Raw genomic sequence first — 20,130 nt, 5'->3', positions numbered from 1 at the left:
CCACCCAGGGACAAGGAGCAGAGCATAAAAGACAGGGGTGTCCTTGGAAAGAAAAAGTAAAAAGAATAAAGAAGCCCTGTCTTTATGAATAACAGATGCAGACGCTTCGTTTTGATCATTCTCTTTATTCTTTAAACTCAGAGGCAGCTGAGGGCTTCGTTAGTGCCTTGAGACTGCTTGGCTGAATTCTGCATTTTGCGTTGTTTTTAGGAGGCTCGCAAAGCGGTTGGCAGATGGCTGAGGACGTTTCGTGGCTCCTGCGTTCCTGAGGACACCATGGGCACTGCCAGCCTCCTTCCGGCTTCACCAGAACAGCAGATGAGTGCATTCTACATTGGATTCCCAACAAAATATTGTCAGTCTCGTGATAGGGCCCTTCATGCTGTTTACGAGCACAGAGCCTTGTTGGGGTCATCTGAGGACTTGGAAGATCTTTAGGGAAATTCTCTCAAGGGAGGGGACACTAATGAGGGTAATAATGGAATCCAAGGAGCGACAGATGTGTTTCTTCTGCTGGGCTTCTAATGGGTGAGCAAGCTTGGCTGTTGGACATCATCACAATGCGTAATTCTAAATTTCCAGATATGCGTGTGCTTTCCTACTTGGTCGTCTCTTTTTTGGGTGCACTGATTCACTGTGATTGACTGTAGGAGCCTGAAAGAATCTGCACTAAACGTGCAAGTTCTTCTTCTGAAAGGAGGGAGCCCTGGACCGGGGGCAGGAGGCAGGGGACTCATGAGTGACGGCGCCTGAGCAAGCTGACCCAGTCGCGGCTCCAGTCCCCGTCTTCATAGGTGAGGGGGTCGGACTAATGATCTCTAATCATTGTTCCAGCTCTAACAGTCTCTGAGTTTTCATGATGATGATGATCAATGAAATGTTCTTTTACTGGAGCTCTCTGTTAATTACATATTTTGATCTCTAATAGGGAAATAGACAACACAGGCATGTTCCAAGCTGTCAGTTTTTGACATCGTTTTCTTGATTTCCTACAAATGCTTTGGGACCCTTTCTAAGATAATTAGTAATTTTATTCACCATACTTAGAATTTCTAATATGTCCTAAAATTCAAAGGTGAAGATTACACTAAGAATGTGCCAGTGTAAAACCAAAACCAAGAGGAAATGAATACTTTCTTAAGAAAATGTAAATTGCCAAATGACCACCCCCCCAAAAAAAATAGAAAAGTTAAACAGACCAATAGCCAAAAAGAGCGAGTAAATCTCTCTCAAGTTTTGGTTAATTATAAAAGCATATAATTCCAATGTTATTTAAATTAGTTTTGATCATGAAAAAAGTTAGAAATAACCATACTTTATATTACAAAACTAGCAAAGCCTTATACACAAACCTGATAAAGATAGTACAATACATAGAAAATTATAACTAATCTTAATTATGAATATAGGTGTCCCAATCTAAATAAAAAATTAGAATATATCCAGTAATGAATCAAAATAATAATCAAAATAATAAAAAAGAGAAAAGCATATAAGTACTAGAATAAAGCATGAATGAGTTATTTGTGCCCTAGGTGTGGGGAACAGCTTTCTAATCTGACCCAAAATCCAGATGCAATAAAAGAAGATATTGATAAACTCAAACAAAGTAAAGCAAAACAAACAAACCTTCACATGGCAAAAACTCCATACTCACAGACAAAAGACAAATGAAAAACTGGGAGAAAATATTTGCAACATATATTCAGATAAAGGGTTAAGATCCCTAACATAAAGAATTTTTAAAACTTCAGGACAGGAAAAGACCAAAAATTGATAGAAAAATGGTCAAAAGACATGGACAATAATTCACACACATGCAAAATACAAAATGGCCTTTATACTTATGAAAAGATGCTCATCTTCACTCTTAATAAAAGAAATGTAAATTTAATGTACACTGAGATACCATTTCTCACCTATTAGATTGGCAAAAATTAAGAGCCTGGCAATACCTTTGTTGGTGAGGCTGTGGGGAAACAAACACTTTCATGTATTGCTGGCGGGAATAAAAATAGGTACAAGTTTTTTGACCAAGAAATTCCACTTCTAGAAATATACCCTTCAGATACACCTTGCAATATGAAAACACTAATGTGAAAGATTATTCAGATTATTTGTCATTCCAAAATGTTGGAAGCTTCCTAAAGGCCCAATCATAGGAGATGGGTTGGCTAAACCATTGCCCATACACAGAATGGAGTATTATGTGGCTGGACAAGAAAAGGTTTGATGCATCTCCTGAAACTAAGGTGCTCTCCAGGCTATATTTTTAAGTAATAAAAGAAAAATGCAGAAAAGCATAAATAGAATACTAACTTTTATATAAGAAAAAAGGGGAATAAGAAAGTATACAAGTATTTGCTTAGTTTGGAAAACATAAAGGATGAATAAATCAGAGAGATGGCAACTGATAAAGTGAATAGAGCAAAATGCTAAAAAAAAAAGCAAGATAAAATGTTAACAAGTTGTAAATTTGGGTGAAGAATATATAGGTAAATCTGGATGAGAGCATACAGGAGTTCTTTGGAGTATATTTGCAAGCTTTCTGTAAGTTGGAAATTATTTCAAAATAAAAAGTTAAAAATCAAACAATAATGTTAATAATATTAGCATAATAACAATCATAATACATTATGACTGATGAAGTTATTCCTAGGGATGTAGGTATGGTTCAAATTAGGAAATCAAATTATTTTAAAAATCATGAAATGAGTAAATTAAAGTGAAAAACATGAGACTATACCAATAAATATGAAAAAGTCATTTGATAAGATTAAGCAGCTATTAAATAAAAACTTGAGGTAAAATAATAATCATAAGAAATCATTAATGTTTGAAAATGACTATCAGAAGTTAACAGGAAATTTTATTCTGAAAAATGAAGCACATTGAAAACATACCAGTCAAATCAGGGAGACATCAGAGATGCCATACTACTAGAAAATGCAATAAGAGAGGAACATAAAATAATTACTATAAATATTGGGGAATAAAAGATAAAACTTGCTATTTTCTTTTCGGAAAATACTGTGAGTATTGTAGCTTGGCCTGTCAGAAAGCTGTAGTTTCAACAAACCAAACTGACTGAACATTTTAGAGTTAATGGAAACAGAACAGGCCTTAATTAGACCAAGCAGTTTTTGGTTGGATAATACAGAATAGATACACAGAAGAAACATTTACAAAGTAGACATATCAGGCTGTAAAATAAAGATAAGACATTTAGAAAAGCAGCATGCTGATGATGATAAGAATAGGACAGGGCCACACATCCATGTAAGTAACTGTCCAGCAGAAACATCTGTTGAACACTTATGTACACATGAGCACCCACAAATACACACACATACACACACATACATCACCAGACTGATTAAAGGAGTTTAAAACAAAGACCACACATTTTAGAAGAAAATGTAGGAGACAACCTTGCAAACTGGGATTTGAAGCTATCACCTTAATCAAGACCAGAATCCCAAAAGTTACAGAAAAAATAATAACATATTTGTTTACATAAAATCAAATCCTTTATATGGCAAAAGGTACCATAATCAATTCAATAGACAAATGATACCTTTGGAAAAAATATTTGTAATTCACATGGCAGATAAAGGGTCTATAACATCAAAGAATTCTTACAAATCAATGAGGAAAAAAGACTATTAACCCAATAGAAAAAAGGACAATAAATATGAAGGGACCAAAAAAACAGAGAAATGTATAAAAATAGCTAATAAATATATGAAAATATGGAGTCAGGAAAATGCAAAATAAAGTACAGGTGAGATACTACTTTGTATCTCCAAGATGAGGAAAACAAATTACAGTCAATAATATCTATCACTGGTGGGGATATAGGGATAGATTCCTTAATATACTGCTGGCAGAAATGTGAACTGATAAAGTAATCTGAAAATAGCTATTAAAATTTAAAGTCAACATGATCTTTGATCCCACAATCTTGCTCCCTCTTTGGAATCTATACCTTAGAAATAAGTGCATTAATGTGTATGGATACGGGTACCAATATAAATATTTCAGTATTTTCTTAGTGGCCATACTGATCAATAAGGGAATAGTTGAATAAACCATGGCACATTGACAAAAAGGAATACTGTGAGTATGCTAAAAATAAATAAATAGGACTGCTATCTGCAAGATGGACTAGAGATGTATTTCCCTATTCTTCCCACTAAGTACAAATAAAAACTCTGGACTTTATCCATTAAATAAATACAAGACTCTGAAAGGTGGGGAAAAAGGAGACAGACACTCTAGGGACCTTGGGACCTGAAGGACAGAAAGGTGGTGAGTTTCCTGGTTTTCTTTTTGCCTCATATATCCCAGACTATGTGCTGGAGAAAGCAGCAACCTGGAGAGACCAATGGGTGCAGACACAAAAAGCCCCAACAAAAGTCTGCTCTTCCTGGCTAGAGGAGCTTGGAAGGGGTGGCCTATGAAGACAGGAAACATTTAGAAAATAATCACTTTACTGCAGCCAAACAACACAGAACCAAAAGCTGTGGCCCTACCCACACCCAAATCAGCCTAGACGTTCATCCTCGCCAGGCTGTAACAGGGCACCCAACGCCCCTGCCTGGGTGGGGTCAGAAGGGCCTGTGTAAGGAGCCTGGGCTTTCACCCCAAACGGCAGGAACTGGCCCCCCTCCTACTCCCCACTGGGAGGTGTCAGATGAGGCCCAGTGCAGAGCCAGGACTTTCACCACCCCCCAAAGTACAGAGGACACCCACCCCTTGGGGTGTCAGTGGAGGCCATGGGGGAGCAGTGGCCAGTTATCAGTAGGGGCCTGGTGGGGGGCTGGAACTCCCACCCCTGCCAGAAGTAATGAGGGGTGCCTCCCACCCTGAAGTATCAATGGAGGCAAAGTGGGGAACCTGGGTTTCTGCCCCCACCTGAGAGTAACAATGTGCTCCCCTCTTTCCCTGCCAGAGCTCTGTCAGAGGAAGACAGATTAAAAAAAAAGCTTAAATAAGATCTTGAGTCACATGACATAGTAGCACAGATGTCCATGTTTCAACTGCAATGACTTGTCATCCCAGGAACCAAGATCTCAAACTGAATGAAAAACAGGCAAACAATAAATGCCAGTCCCAAGATGACAGAGATGTTAGGATTATCTGACAAAGATTTTAAAGAGGTCATCAGTAAAATGCTGCAGAAAGCAATTAAACCCAAGATTGAAACAAATAAGGAAAAAGAGCATCTCAGCTAAGAAATAGAAACTATCTGCAATGAAACAGAATATAGAATGAAAAACCAAACGGAAATTTTAGAACTGAAACATACAATAATCAAAATAAAATACTTAATGGTTGGAATCTAGAGAAGATTGGAGGGGACAGAGGAAAGAATCAGTGAACTAGAAGACAGAAAATAGAAATTATTCAATCTGAACAACAGAGAGAAAATTGGCTTTAAAAATAAATAGAGCCTCAGGGACTGTTCTGGCTTGCTAATTCTGCTGGAATGCAAAACACAAGAAATGGATTGGCTTTTATAAAGGGGTTTATTTGGTCACAAAGTTACAGTCTTAAGGCCATAAAGTGTCCAAGGTAAGTCATCAACAATCATGTACCTTCACTGGAGGATGGCTAATGGTATCTGGAAAACCTCTGTTAGCTGGGAAGGCATGTGGCTAGTGTCTGCTCCAAAGTTCTGGCTTCAAAATGGCTTTCTCCCAGGACATTCCTCTATAGGCTACAGTTCCTCAAAAATGTCACTCTCGGTTGCTTTTGGGGTGTTTGTCCTCTCTTAGCTTCTCCAGAGCAAAAGTCTGCTTTCAAAGGCTGTCTCCAAAATGTCTCTGTAAGCTGAGGCTCCTCTCAGTTCCAGTGCATTCTTCAAAGTGTCCCTCTTGGCTGTAGCTCCTCTTCAAAATGTCACTCTCAGCTGCACGGTGTTCATTCTGTTTGTCAGCTCATTATATGGCTCCAGTGATTTAATTTAGACCCATCCTGAATGGGTGGGGTAACACCTCCATGGAAATTATCCAACCAGAGTCATTACCCACAGTTGGGTGGGGCGAAACTCCACAGAAACACTCAAAGAATTACAATCTAATCAACACCGACACGTCTGCCCACACAAGACTATATCAAACATAATGGCATTTTGGGGGACATAATACATTCAAACTGGCACAGGGACCTATTGAACTATTACAAGAGATCTAATATTCATGTCATCACAGTCCTAGAAGGAGAGGAGAAAGAAAGTGGGGTTGAAAAAGTATTCATAGAAATAATGACTGAAAACTTTCCAAATTTGGATAAGACATAAACCTACAGATTTGAGAAGATGAGCACACCCTCAAATGGATAAGACATTTTTCAAACTTCTGAAAACTAAAGACAAATAAAAAATCTTGAAAGCAGCAAGAAAGGATGCCTTAACTACAGGGGAAAAGCATTTTGAATGGCAGCAAATTTTTCAACAGAAACCATGGAGACCAGAACAATATGGCACAATATTTTTCAAAATGCTGAAAGAAAATAATTGTCAGCCTGGCATCCCATACCCAGCAAAAATATCCTTCAGAAATGAAGACGAAATCAAGACATTCTCAGATGAAGGAAAAATGAAGAGAATATGCCATCAGCAGATCTACCCGAAAAGAATGGCTAAGGGAAGTTCTCTAAACAGAAAGGAAATGATAAAAGAAAGAAGGCAAGAAGAACATGGCAAACAAAAATATGGGTAAATATAATAGTCTTTCCTTCTTCTTTTGAGTCTTCTAAATTATGTTTGATATTTGAAGCAAAAATTATAACACTGTCTGATGTGGTTCTAAATGTATACTGAAAAACATTTGAGACAATTGTATTACAAAGGGGGTTGATTAAAGGAATGTTCAGGGAGCCAAGTGATCTTTACTTCACTTGAACTGGTAAACTGATGACACAAGTACACTGTGATAAATTATGTATGTATGATGCAATACCTAGAACAATCACTAAAAAATCTATAAAGAGACCATCATACTATAAAAAAATCAAAATGGAATTCTAAAATACGATCAAGTAACACACAAGAAGGCAAGAAAAAGAAAACAGAGAAACAAAAGAGAGAATAAACAGACAACAAAAATACAAAGTGGCAGACTTATACCCTAACATGAATAATTATGTTAAGTGTAAACGGACTAAGTAAATCAATTAAAAGGCAAAAATGGGGAGAATGAATTTAAAACCATGACCAAACTATATGCTATCTATAAGAAACTCACATTAAATATAATAATATAGACAGATTGAAAGTAAAAGAATGAAAAAGATACATAATGCAAATACTAATCAAAAGAAAACAGGAGCAGCAGTATTAATATCAAAGTACAATACAGCAAAAGGCAATTACCAGAGACAGAGGACATTATATAAAGATAAAAGTGTATGCACCACACAATTTTTGTGAAGCAAAAATTGATAAAACTGAAAGGAGAAATAAACAAATTCATATTTATAGTTGGAGACTTAATCACCCATCTCTCACCAATTTATAGAACAACAATGCAAAAAATCAGCAAGAATATCAAAGAACTCACTAACATCATCAACCAATGAGATATAATTAATGTTTATGGAATACTTCACTGTGCCAGTTTGGATGTATTATGTCCCCCAAAATGCCATTATCTTTGATGCAGTCTTGTGGGGGTAGAGGTATTAGTGTTGATTAGGTTGGAACTTATTGGTTCAGTGTTTCCATTGAGATATGACTCAATCAACTGTGGGTGAGACCTTTCATTGGATTATTTCTATGGGGGTGTTGCCCCACCCATTCAGGGTGGGTCTTTACTGGCTCACTTGAGTACTCTAAGAAGAGCCACATGGGCCCAGATGCAGTGCAGCTATGAGTGACATTTTGGAGAGCAACTGAGAGTGACATTTTGAAGAGTAGCTGCAGCTAAGAGAGGACAAAATACGCCAAGAGCAACATTTTGGAGAACACCATTTTGAAATGCAACCTGGGACCAAGCAGACACCAGCCACGTGCCTTCCCAGCTAACAGAGGTTATTTTATTATTCTTGAAGCAGCAATCTGTAAAAGGTGCATTAAAGAAAATACAAGAGCTAAAAACAGTCATTTTTGCTTTTGGCCATTGCATTTTATAAGTCTAATGAGGATAAACGCAATGGCCTCATTTATATGCATGTATTCAATCATTCACTCCACCCATCCATCCATCCATCCATTCATTTATTCATTCATTGTGTAGCTGCGAGACTGAAGCTCTGCAGCTCAGAAGCAGGAACATGTCTGGGGGAAAAGCAGGGCAGGTCCACAAAGAAAAGCCAGCCTGACAACCTGCTACGACTCTGGGGGCACTAGGACCGTCCTATGGCCTGCGCTAAAAGATCTGGGGTCTCTTGAAATGACAGGACACGTACCCGACCACACTCCCTCCCATCTCTTTCCAAAAACACAGTGCACAGTCCAACCACGCTGAGTATTTCCCAAGCCAGAGTGGTCCCAAGTAAGATCCCAATAGGCCCCAAAGAAGTCTCCTGTCCCGGCCTGGATGACAGGGCTGGCGCCCTCACTTTCCTCCCACTCCTGCCTCTTCTCTCCACCAGGGAAGGACCCTCACCCATCTTGCTCTCCCCATCTGTCCTAAAGCCTGACTCCCCGCCCCCAGGACGGACCCCGCAGAAGCAGGTGCCAAAATCCGACTCAGACGGGTTCAAACAGCCCCGGGCCAGCCTCTGCGCCCCTGGTGGCCGCAGACCCGAGGCCCGACGGCGAAGGGGCGCAGCTCGGGGGACCCCGCTCCCGCCCCGCCGCCCCCTCCCGGCTCAGCGTCCCCCCAGCCGCACCGCCCCGGGTGCCCTCCTCGGCCGCTCCCGCAGCCCCTCCCGAGGCCGAGTTTCCCCCGCGGGGTGACTGAGACGAGATTTGCTGGCGCGGTAAAAAGGGGGCCAGAGAAACGAGAAGTGGTCGTCAGGGCTGCGGGAGGCCGCGTAGAGCACGGCGGGGAGTTTTGCCTTCTGTGGAAACGGCCGAAGAACAGAAGTCCAGGGGGCGGCTGAGGAGAAACATTCCGCAGAGAAGCGACTCCAAGGGCGTCGCGACGGCGGAGCGCGGGCGGCCGCTTCCGGGGCAAACGCGGGGTAAAGGGCGGCGCGGAGCGGAGGCCTCACGGGCCTAGGGCGGCGACCCCCGGAGGAGGGAGCGGGGCTCGGGGGCTCTGGGGCGAGCTCAGCACCCCCACATCTGAGGGAGGAGCAGGCCTGGACGGGGGCCCCGTCTCGCCCTCGCCCTCCGCAGCCCGGAGCCGCGCAGTTGGCGGGTGTGGTCATGGGGGAGACCCCCGACCCCACCTCTCAGCGCCCCGCCCTGCCCACCCCCTTCCTCTCCCCTCCCCCACGCCAAGCCCAGCGCTTCCGGGACCCCAGGACGGCTCAGTCCCGCGCGCACCGTCCTCCCGGCGGCGCCTCCATGGTCCCGCCCCCGCCACGTCACAAACCCCTGCCGGGCTCCCGGGGCGACCCCGTGCCAGCCCCCAAGCTCTCGTGAGATGTGGCCTCGGGAAGGAGAAACCGGGTGTGGTCGGACCCGCGACGCCGGCGGCGCTGACGGTGTTTCCCTCTCGCTGAACTCCGGGGACGCGCGGGGTCGGCGCCGCATTCTTTCCCTTCAGCTCCTGAGCGACGGGATCGCCCCGGTGAGGGGTGATGGGACGAGAACTGCGTAAGGGCAAACCCCAGTTCCTCCATTCCTGCGCGGAGTGACTTTCGGCTGCACCCGGGTGACTCTCCTGGGCCTCTGTTCACCGTTTATAAAATGGGGATTTCACAGTGTCGGTTCCTGTGAGGGCAGAATCGGATCATGCGCTCCGCTCGGGTCGGTCCCGGCTTCCGCTTGGTAAGAGGAGCCGCAGTTGTGGGTCGTTGAAGTGGCGCATGTGTATTGATTGATTGATCGCATTAGCTAACGGGGTAACTGCCTGGCCCTCGCCGTCTGGCTGTCTTGCCATACTGGAAAGTGGGGGGCAGAATGGGGGAGGAGGACCAGGGTGCAAATTCACCAAAGGCCTTGTTCCTGGAGGGACAGAGGTGCGTCCTGATGAGAGAACAAAGGGCACGACGGGGTGGGAGGACAGTAGCCAGTCACCTGTGATGGGTGTAGGGTGTGTCACTCACATTGTCCCCTGTTTCAGCCAGTGAGGACCCAGAGCTCAGAGTGAAGGACAAAGAGGAGGGACACACTGAAAGGGCAGAACTAGGTCTTAGTTTTCAGTTACCTCAGTCCTGATAGCAGAGGTTTTCACAAGAGACCATTGCTTTATAAATGGATGTGGAAAAAACACAATCTTTTTGTTTGCTGAGTATCTTGGTAACTGTACTCTGACTTCAGTGGAAACGGGACACTGAAACCATAAGAGACCTGAGAAATGAAGTCTTGCAAGACTCGAGGCCAGTCAGAGTTGAACCAGAGTGGGCAGAAGACGTCTTCAGGTAAGATGGCCCCCTAAGCTGCCACTCCCTCCATCGGTGTCCCTGAGGAGACAGGCTGTGTCTGCCTGCTGAGCCCCTGGCGGGGGAAAGAAGAAGCAGGTGCATTTTGTCTGCTCCCTCTTAACCGCAGTGTGTTAGGGTGTCCATTCCAAAGCCACTGTCATGTTCAGGATGAAAGAGCAGAGGGCATCAGACACCAAAGACTCAACCTTGTGTTTGGGGGGCCAGGCAGGGGATCATGTGTGAGGTCAGGTGGGGTTTGGGCTCACTTCCTTCTGGGCTCGGAGCTCAGTGGGAAAGGAGCTGTTTGCAAGGGAGCAGTGAGAATGCACAGGTTTGTCCTGCAGCTGCATCATGGGGGTGGCCCGACTTGGAGGGAGAGAATCAAGTTGGGAACCCTAGGTCTGAGAACGACCCCTTGTGTTAAGTCTTTAGGGCCTGTTTGTGGGCACTGCTGGCACCAGGATACCTAGCTATAACTGCCATTGGCACTGCTGCTTCCAGTGACAATGGCAGTTATATCTGCTGCTTTCATCTACACAGAAGATGGTGACTGTCTGTCCCAGAGCCCCAGATGCTGAGGGAGGCTGAGTCAGGACAGACTGAGGCCAGGACCCTGAGAGGAGGGGAACATGCAGAGAGGGATAGGGTCAGGATCATGACCCCAGGGAGCCTGGGCAGGAGGGAAGAGAGGATCAGCTCTGGGTGCCCAGAAGTTCCCCTCCTTAGCATCTTTCACCTTTGCAGAATGTGAGGAGGTGAGCAGAGCAGAGCAGAGCCCAGGCATGGTTGAGACACCCCAGAGCTCTGCCTCCCGCAGCCCCAGCCCTGGGCTCTCCTCTCCTCTTGCTGTCTCACATGTGGGAGTAGCCTCCAGCCCCATCTGTTCTGAATAGTTCCAGGTCCTGCTGATGAGGTCTGCTCAGGGTAGGATCCTTGCTTACTTCTAGCAAGGAGGTGGAGGTGGGGAGTAGTTTCCTCTGAGCCTCACTTACTGGGAGGACAGCTCCTGAGCTGAGGTGCCTTGTATCAGGGAGCACCAGCCTGTCCTGATTCCCCTTTAAGTATTTACTACCCCCATCCTCCTGCAGTCCCCTCCGCTGAGCACAGAACTCTGTGAGCACCCAACTGTGGGGCAACACCACCCACTTGCTGGCTCCCTTCTCATTGTTGACCTTGTCCACAGTGCCGTACAGAGATAGAGAGTGGGATGTCCCCCTTCTAGCACTTCTCAAGGCACAGCTGCAGCAGGCTGGCATAAGTGCAAGGCTGGGAGGGAGCCCTGGGCCCTGGACCAGTCCCAGGAGCCCTGTTCCCATCGCGCCCTCCCCCAGCGTCTCAGTGTGCATTGACTCCTCATGCAGAGCCTCAGTTACTGTAGCTGGAAGGGAAAGGTCTGTCTAAGCCCACTGTCCGCTTCCCACAACTTGGGGGAGGAAGCTGAAATGCTTTGGTTGTTTTTAGGCTCTGCCACATAGAGGAACTTTTTTTTACCCCATCTTCATAGTACAGGGTCCTGCCCCTTCCGTCTCAGGCTCACATTCCCCATCTCACATAGAAGCACAAATGAGGAAAGTGGTTGTGAAGAAAAGGATGAAGATGTCCCAGATGAAGTGATGCTGCGGCAACATCACATTAAAAGTACTCTCAGAAATATTGCACAACATTAAAAGGGCAACGGATAAAATGTTGGAAGCTGATGCAAATTTAGAAAGGAGCATGACAGTTCATCCAAGCAAGGAAAAGATGTGTGCTCCATAACAAAAGTTAAACATCGAATACACAGCAGCAAGCATTACTCTCCATAACGTTTTTCACAAAGAAATAAAACACATTAATTCTCAGTGTTTTAAATGACAGTATACTAAACAAATCCTAGTTCTATGATTTTTTTCATTTTTCTATATATGAACTCTGTTCCTCCCTGAATGAGCACATGATGGCAACATAAAGTAGAAGTGATAATTTGATACACAGAGATATTTTCATTACAGTTCTTCATGGACTTTACTTTTTGGAGCAGTTGTAAGTTTACAGAAAAATTATTCAGTAAGTAGAGTTTCCATATATATACCCCTCCACGTGCGCACACACTCACACACATGCACACACACAGTTTTCCCTGTTTTTCACATTTTGCTTTCATATAAAATGGAGGTTTTTGTTTGTTTCTTTTAATTCTGGTTTCTTTGGGGGTGACACACTGTTTCCTTGAAGCTGTTTTCACTCTGGAGCATTTTGGCCATTTTGACAGACCCAAATAGTCCCCAACAATTAGTCTTCCAGATTTGGGGGTATCCTTTTTGCTGAGTAAATCAATGAGACCCTGACTTTCACCCTAGCTTAATGAGTGATTCAGTCTGTCACTGAATCACATTAGTTAATCTGGATAAGCCAAAGACCCCAGCAATCAGGTTGGAGGTTCAGGAATGTAACAATATTGCTTTTCAGCTGGAAGCTAGGAGCCTGAAGAGGGAGGTGTGAACAGAGAGGACTGTGAAAGCTTCCAGGAGCAGAGGAGGGACCTGGGTCCTGTGTGCTGTCATCATCGCTGTGGTCCTCTGTGAGGTGCCTCGAGCTGGTGAGTCAGAACCTCAGGCTGAGGACACCACCATCTTGCCACCCTCAGCCAGAGTCTCCACAGGGGTGCAGGCCGCGATTGCCCGGTTTTCCTTTTTCTTCTTTGCAGGTGAACAGAGTTCAGGCTTTGCTTTGGCTTATAAACGCAGTTTTGTTTTTACTTCATCCCAAATATTTTGATTTGTGTTTGGACTTACGTCACCTTATGAATGTTTAAAATACTTATTTATTAACGAAGAAGAGATTATGAAATGTATAACAGCTTACTGTTTGGGATTTTATTTACTGACATTTTCAATATTCAGTTTTGTGTCCAGAAATTATATTTCTTGTCATTTATGACTTTGTGATTTTATTAGTTTGGCCTCCTTTAAAAAGCTTAAGAAATTTTCCACAGGATATTTTCAAGAGTGATGCCTTTATTCTGGATCTGAAATATTTATTCTCCTTAACTCCATTCCAAAATGGTGATCCTAATATATGTTAATTAAATAGGCATTGAAATGTACATCTAAAACCTAGTGTCATCTCCGATAATCAGGTGCTATGTAATTGTTACACCACTTCTGATTCCTCTTTCCGATTTTTTAAATGAAAAATAATGGCATCCATTTTCTGGCTCTCCCTTAATCCTTCCCAGCCTGGTTATTTGTTGGAACATACAGAGTGTAGGCTATGCTGATCCAAATGATCCTTCCATCCCATTCCCATTGTTTTAGCCCCTTGAGTGATTATCAGAAACTTTTCTTCTAAAGGGTGGGTCCAGATGGAGACTAATCTGGACTCACTTATGACTGGGATAGTGGGATGGGGCCAGTGGTAGTCTTCCTGTCTCCTCGGTGCTTAGTGAGACACTTTACTTTTTGGAGTGCAGAATATCAGTGGGGTAAACTGAGGACACAACTCTCTGCCCCCATTGCCAGAGCAGTAACTTCAGCCCTGAGTTGGTTCCTCTGTGAATGGAGGGGAAGATGGGTTGTTTGTGTTTGGCCTGTGAAGGACACCTTGTTCCATGGATGTTTCCCTAGAATTCCTTTCAAAGCAGATTCATCAGGATGAGCAGCCAGGCCCCACCCGGGCTTCTGGAACCAGCCAGTCAGAGCCTGCTGAGGATAAGGCCTTGGCCATTACAGCACTGGAGAAGCTGCCTGCGGAGTTCTTCCTGAGACTGTTCAGGGCAGCCTTCACCGGGAGACACTGTGAGGCACTGAAGGCCATGGTGCAGGCCTGGCCCTTTGTCTGCCTCCCACTGGGGGCCCTAGTGAGGGGACAGTGAAGCGACGGTGGCTTCACCAGGAGACCTTACATACTGTGCTTGATGGGATCGATGCCCAGAAGGTTCACCCAAGATGAGGGTGATCTAGGTCACCTAGTAGGGCCAGGGGAGTCAGAGCAAAAAACAGGTGGGGTCAGGGAGAATCAGGGAGGGCCAGAGGCTGGGCCAGAGACTCTGAGGGTGCCATGAGGAAGTTTGGGGAGGCCTGGAGCCATCGCAAGGCTCACTTAGGGAAAGGGCTTCTGGAAATGGAAGCAAATTAAAATGCAGGAGTCACAGAAGGAACATGCATTCCCCTTCTCCCAGGGGTACTTAAAGGTTTTCAAAGTGGGGATGTGGAAGAATCCCAGAGAGAAGCAGGAAGTGGAAGAGCTGCTGTCTGGTTGTCTTAGCCTATATCTTGACCCTATTAGTCGTCTTCTGTGTTGATCTCGAAGTGTCTTAGCCAATCCCGTTTGTCTCACAGGAGATGGAAACTATACGTGCTGGATTTATGGAAGCGTGCTCATCAGGACTTCTGGAATGTTCGGTCTGGATCTGCAACCTGTGCATTCCCATTGATGGAGCCAGGGGCAGCCAATCCCATGACTAAGAGGTAAACACTGGAGGGTTCCAGGAGGGGAAGGAGAAGCAGCCCTCAGCTCTGCTGGAGGTGCTTCTTGACATTTGCCTCAGGGAGGGCATCCCTGATTAATTCCTCATCTACCTCATTAAGGTGGTCAAGCAGAGGAAAGATTTACTACAACTGTGCTCAAGATTTTTGCCATACCAATCCAAAATTTTAGGAAAATCTTGCAGATGGTGCAGCTGGAGTCAATCACCCTGGGATGGTTTGCTCCTCACCTGGATCAGATGGTCAGCCTGCACAGGCTCCTCCTCTCCCACATCCACGTTTCTTCTGCTATTTCTCCAGCGAAGGACGAGCAGTACGTTGGCCAGTTCACCTCCAAGTTCTTCTGTCTGCAGCATCTCTGGGTGCTACATTTGGACTCTGTTTCCTTTCTGGAAGGTCTCTTGGACCAGGTGGTCAGGAGGAGTGGCAAGGCTTTTCTGCAGACCAAAGCCAGGCCACCTTCATTTCCTTAAACAACATTCTGTGTTGACTGTGTGCCGCCTGCCAGTGATGTGAAGTTTAGGGGACATGTTCTCCACATGTCTTCAATATTGTGTATAGAGTGGAATAGCTGCTTCAAGGATAGACACTGTTAGGAAACTCTATGATGGGGGATTTTGGCCTAGTGAGGGCAGACTTGAGAATTCGGCTTTAGGAATTGATGTCTAAGTTAAGATGGAAATAACTAAGAGAAGAGGGCATTGGTGAAGGGGGGAAAGTCCATCAAATGAGAGGTGTCAAAATATAAGCTCTGCACTTACCAGCTCTGTAAACATGAGCTGCCTCCTCCAGTCCTCCCTGTCTGTAACAGGGTTGCTTTGTGCTCCCAATAAGTTATTAAGTGGGAAATACATTATTATTCAGGTGTGGGTGAAGGTGCAAGAGCAGAAAATTGTAAAACATTAATAGTCGCTATGCCCATGAAAAAGGGATGTAGGTGGACCTCGCAGGCTAGCAAGCCCGGGTGATTTGGCCAGATCTTACCCAGGTTTCCCTTTTATGGATTATGATTATGGTTATGGATACTGATAGGTTTAGGCTTAAGGTTAGGTTTAGGGATGTGATAGGTATATGGATAGGGTTAGGGTTAGGGAAAATGGACCTTTCCCCAGCCCAGCTTCATATGCCCATAACGGGCCTCCTGGGAAAGGGAACACCCACATCCCACTCCAGGGTGTCAAACCAGATCTCCGCCCCCAACCCACAGGCTGCCCAGACTGAAGCCTCTAAGAGTGCGTCTTCTCGTGTGTCATCCTAGGTCTAGAGCTAGTGCTGGGACTAGGACTAGGGCTAGGGGTGGGGCTATGGCTGAGGCTAGGGCTAGGGTTAGGGTTAGGTCTAGGGCTATGAGAGGGACATGGATATTCATTGGTTTAGGGTTAGGGATAGGAATAGATTCATGGATAAGGATAGGTTAGGGTTCAGGTTTCGGGTAGGGTTAGAGATAGGTTTAGGGTCAGGATTTGCTTTAGGTTTATTGTTAGGGTTAGGGTTAGAATTAGGGAAATGACAGGGATATTGATAGGTTTTGGGTTTGGGTTCTGGTTAGGTTTAGGGTTATGGATTGGGTTAAGGTTAGGTTTAGGGTTAGGGTTAGAGATAGGCATAGGGATAGGGTCAGGTTTAGGGTTGGATGTAGGGTTAGGGTTAAGATTAGGGATAGAGATAATGATAGGTTTATGGATAATTGGTTTTAGGGTTAGGGTTGGGGTTACGGGCAGGGATTAGGATAGAGATAGGGATATGGATAGGAATAGGGTTGGGGTTAGGGTTACGGTAAGGGTTAGATTTAGGCTTATGGATATCTTAGGTTTAGGGTTAGAGATAGAGTTAGGTTTTGGTTAGGGTTAGGGTTAAGGTTAGGGATAGGATAGGGTTATGGAGAAGGATAAGGTTAGGGATAGGGTTTGGGATGGGGTTATGTTTAGGTCTGGGGATATGATAGAGATATGGATAGGGTTAGGATTAGGGTTCGGTTAGGGTTAGCATTAAGGATAGGGGTATTGATAGAGATAGGTTTATACATTTAGTAAGGTTAGCGTTAGGGTTAGGATTAGGGTTAGGGGTATGATAGGGATATGTATAGGGTTAGGTTTAGGGATAGGGAAAGGGATTGAGATAGGTTTATGGATAGGGACAGGGTTAGGGTAAGTGTTAGGGATATGATAGGGATATGGATAGGGTTAGGGTTAGGGATTAGGGATAGGGATATAGATAGACATAGGGTTATGGATAGCGAGAGCTTCAGGGTGAGGTTTCGGATTAAGGGTAGGGATTGGGTTGTGGTTAGGTTAGGTATAAGTTTATGGTCAGGGTCAGAGTTAAAGATAGGGATAGGGTTATGGATAGGGATATGGTTGGGGTTAGGGTTAGGGATAGGGATATGTTTACAGATAGGGTGAAGCTTAGGTTTAGGGTTATGGTTAAGAATGGAGATAGAGATAGGGACACTGTTAGGGTTAGGGTTTAGGTTAGGAATATTATACGGATACGGATAGGTTTAGGGTTCGAGTTAGGTTTAGGCATGGGGATAGGGATTGAGATACATTTATGGATAGGGATAGGGTTAGGGTTAGGGATATGATAGGTATATGCATAGGGTGAGGGTTAGGGATAGGGAAAGGAGAGGGTTAGGGATAGGTTTAGGGTTAGGGTGAGTGTTAGGATCAGGGTTAGGGGTATTGTAGGGACATGGATAGGGTTAGGGTTAGGGTTAGGGATAGGGATTGAGTTAGGTTTATGGATGGGGATAAGATGAGGATTAGGGTTGGGGTTAACCCTAGCACTAACCTAAACTGTTTCCCTAACAGTACCATTATCTGTATCTCTATCCCTAACCTTAGTCCTAAACCAAACCCTAATCCTAACTTTATTCCTATCTGTAATCCTAAACCTAACCTTATCCGTAACCTATCATATACCTAAAATGCACCCTAACATTAACACTAACCCTAACGCCTAACCATAACCCTAAATCTAAACCTAAGCCGCACACTATTGGTAACCCTATCTCTATCCCTAACCCTAACCCTAACCCTAACCAAAACCTCATCCCTATACATAACCCTATCTCTGGTTCTAGGCCTATCCCTAATCCTAACCCTAACCCTTATCCCTGAATCTGTTCCTATCCCTAACCCGATGAATATCCATGTCCCTCTCATAGCCCTAGACCTAACCCTAACCCTAGCCCTAGCCTCAGCCATAGCCCCACCCCTAGCCCTAGTCCTAGTCCCAGCACTAGCTCTAGACCTAGGACGACACACGAGAAGACGCACTCTTAGAGGCTTCAGTCTGGGCAGCCTGTGTGTTGGGGGCGGAGATCTGGTTTGACACCCTGGAGTGGGGTGTGGGTGTTCCCTTTCCCAGGAGGCCCGTTATGGGCATATGAAGCTGGGCTGGGGAAAGGTCCATTTTCCCTAACCCTATCCCAATCCTTAACCTATATCTACTCCTTACATTGCCCTAGCCACAGCCCTAGACCTAGCCCCAGACATAGCCCTAGGCCTAGACATAGCACGTGAGAAGACAATTTTGGAGAGGCTTCAATCTGGAAAGCCTACGGGATGGGGGAAGGGATCTGACTTGCAAGGCTCCCGCATCCTTACACTGGTGGTCGTACTGCGGGCTGGCAAGCGCCACATCCTGGACAGCATAGGAGAAGCACGGAGTCTAAAGGCCGCACAGGAGGGTCTCATTTTCAAGAAAAGCCCATACCCTCCTCCCGAGACCTGGCCCTCTCTGGATTAGGAAACCCTGACTGGGGCTGACCATATCTGAGGAGATCACCTCACAAAAATGCTGCATAGAGGCAGGGCAAGAAACAGAAGAACAAGAGGTGAAAAACTGATCAACTAAACAGAATCTAAACTAAACGTCTAGAATAAGCTGAACTAAACACCAGAGGTTAGAGAAAAAATCCAACCAAGAAGAAAACCCTAGGTAAAAGAGTAAAAGAAGCTCCAGAATAAATTAATGAAGACAGTCAGTTGCCTAGACAGCTTAAGATATTGAGCCATAGTCGTGAAGCATTTCCTGAGGAGTTCCTCGAAGTTGCCGGTTCGTTTCCTGAGGAGTTCAACGGACATCTTCCTTGGAGTTGACAGTTTGCTGACTGCTGTACAGAATTTGGACTCGTGCATACCCACAGTTGCGTGAGTCACTTTTACAATCTGATAGTCAGAGACACCTCTCATTGATTCTGTTTCCCTAGAGAACCCTCACTAATACACAGGCCACTCCACCTCCCATGTCTAGGCTTCATCTGTGCTCGGAGAGTTGAGCAGCTGTGCATGGACGGGCCCAAATCGGGCTAGGGAGCCTCGGGCGAGGCTGAAAGAGCCGGTTCCAGAAAGATGCATGCAGCGATGACTGAGCGCCTCGCAGACCTGGGGACCAGGCCCCGGAGGAGCTCCCACCCAGGTGCTTGGCCACGCTGCGTGGAGGGCCTGAACTGCAGGTGCAGGTAGCTATGCCTCTGTCCCCCGGCTCCTGCCTGTGCCTTGCACCCCGAGATCTCTCAGAGGGAAAGTAGGTTTGGATTGGGGAACTGCTAGTCCCCAGCCCAGGGCCTTCAGGGGCCCTAAGTGCACAGGACTCACCTGTGGGCCAGGGTGAGGGGAGCAAGGTAAACTTGGGCCAGGGAAGGAGAGAGTGATGCGCCCATCCTGGGGCCCTGGTGGCGCAGACTCCCATCATGGCTTCAAGTGTGGAGCTTGTGTGCCCTAGTACCCAGATGGGCTCAAGCGAGGACTTGTCTGAGCATGTCCTGCAGTTCCCCAAGGGACGTGATGCTCCTAGGGGCTGGCAGGCATCAGCAACCTTTCTAGGCAAGCGGTTGCTCCCCTGGGGGAGGGGAGGGGACCCAGGGTGGGTGGCTGGAGGGCAGGACCCTTGGGTCCACTCACCATGCAACACGATGCAGGGAGAAACGCAGGTGAACTGACCCGCCTTCCTTCTGGTACCTGGGGAAACAGGACATCACCCCAGGGTGAGGGCCAGGAGCAAAGCAGGCAGGAGGCAGTGACTTCCACCCACAGAGGGCAGCTCAGGGGCCTGGGGGCTGCGTGGACGGCCAGAGCCACCCTGCGACCAGTGGTGACCCCGGAGGAGAAACACAGTCCCACGTCTCCAACCTGCAGCCACCAGGGAGGGTCCTGTGACCTCCCAGCACGCACCAGCC

At 45.7% G+C, this 20,130-nt stretch overlaps 1 long non-coding RNA gene across 4 annotated transcripts; it reads left to right on the top strand.

Moving 5' to 3' along the window:
• Positions 1-8,696: 8,696 nt before the first annotated feature.
• Positions 8,697-16,019, top strand: LOC119507056. 4 transcript variants are annotated; one of them, XR_005211118.1, is made up of 6 exons: positions 8,697-9,132; positions 9,663-9,886; positions 10,379-10,479; positions 12,931-13,060; positions 14,802-14,930; positions 15,051-16,019. It is a non-coding gene; the product is annotated as an uncharacterized LOC119507056 (long non-coding RNA). The 4 variants fall into 4 exon arrangements; XR_005211115.1 differs by having other exon boundaries at positions 8,697-9,886; XR_005211116.1 differs by having other exon boundaries at positions 8,697-9,886; positions 14,088-14,930.
• The last annotated feature ends 4,111 nt before the right edge of the window (positions 16,020-20,130 follow it).

Source organism: Choloepus didactylus, chromosome 12, assembly GCF_015220235.1.
Source record: "Choloepus didactylus isolate mChoDid1 chromosome 12, mChoDid1.pri, whole genome shotgun sequence".
NCBI lineage: Eukaryota > Metazoa > Chordata > Mammalia > Pilosa > Megalonychidae > Choloepus > Choloepus didactylus.
The sequence above is the reverse complement of the archived record's forward strand: the minus strand, read 5'-3'. Positions and strand labels throughout refer to the sequence as shown.